Source organism: Nannospalax galili, unplaced genomic scaffold, assembly GCF_000622305.1.
Source record: "Nannospalax galili isolate Female #2095 unplaced genomic scaffold, S.galili_v1.0 scaffold768, whole genome shotgun sequence".
NCBI lineage: Eukaryota > Metazoa > Chordata > Mammalia > Rodentia > Spalacidae > Nannospalax > Nannospalax galili.
Window position 1 is genome coordinate 352,486 of NW_008360317.1, and position 1,306 is coordinate 353,791.

The following is a 1,306-nucleotide window of genomic DNA, read 5'->3' on the forward strand; positions in this document are numbered from 1 at the left end:
TAAAAATATTTTATTTATTATCTTTATTTTATGTGTATTGCCTGCATGTATATAAGTGCACCCATATTGTGAATAGCCCACAGAGGACAGAAGAGGCCATTGGATCCCCTGGAACTGGAGTTCCAGACAGTAGCTAGCTGCCATGTGGATGCTGGGATTCGAAACCTGGTTTTCTGCAAGAACAGTCAGTGTTCTTAGCTACTGAGTCATCTCTCCGGCCCCTGGTTCAAAGATATTGTAATAAGAGGGAAAAAGCACATCCACAGCATGCTAATCAGTGAGTGTATAAAAGATGTAGACTAGGAGAGGGCTATTTCTGTCCCAAATGATATCGAGGGAAAACAGGAAGGTAAAGGGAAAGAAGGAACCCGAGAGAGAAGAATAGAAGGATAAAGGTATTATTAAAGGAGAAATATGTAAAAAGCAGATAGTTAAAGGGGAGCGGGGAGAAGGAGGACTATACAAAGAACTGTGGGAATAAAGCAGGAAAAAATTCTCCAGATACACAGACAAAAAAAAAAAAAAAAAATCCTTGAGCGAAGAGTGAGGAAAAGTATGGGCCCCTGGCTGCCTCTATCCAAATGCTGCTGCCCTAAACAGTCCTTGCACAGGCTTGCTTGCACAGTTTTGTTGATTATCTACCTGGAAGTGGCATTACTCACAGGGCATGGATTTACTGGGCCTTAGAAGATACTGGGAAACGGTGTTCCAGATTCACTTCACGCACTTAAATACAGCCGTGGCTCCACCTGATGCTCATGCTCATGATGCTTGATCTTTCCCATCTTTTCCATTTGTGGTGTTTGTGTCTGATCATTCAAACTGTAATTTTCCTGATAACTGGTGGTATTGGTCACATGTTCAATGCCTACTGACTATTTGAATATTCTATTTTATGAACTACTTCATTGGGGTCATGGGATCATGGTCCTTTCTTGATATTCTCTATAGTGCTTGTTAGATACATGGATTGCAAACATCCTATCTAGGACTTGTGGTTTCAATATCCTGTTTGTTTTATGCATATATATTTTTGTTTTAGGGAGGGAGTCTCATTGTATAGCTCAGATCACCTCAAAATTCTCCTACATCATCCTCCTGAGTAGAGGATTACGGATGTGTGCTAACTCATGAGGCTTGTTTTAGTATCTCAATTTTTACTTAAGAAGATCTTAAATTAATGAGATTATAATTTGTCAGCCATTTCTTATCTAATTAGTACCTTCTGTGTTTTGTAAGAGAAAAATGTGGCTAGCCTCAATCTCACAAAGATAGTCCCTTATTTTTATTTCTAGAGGTTAGCTGT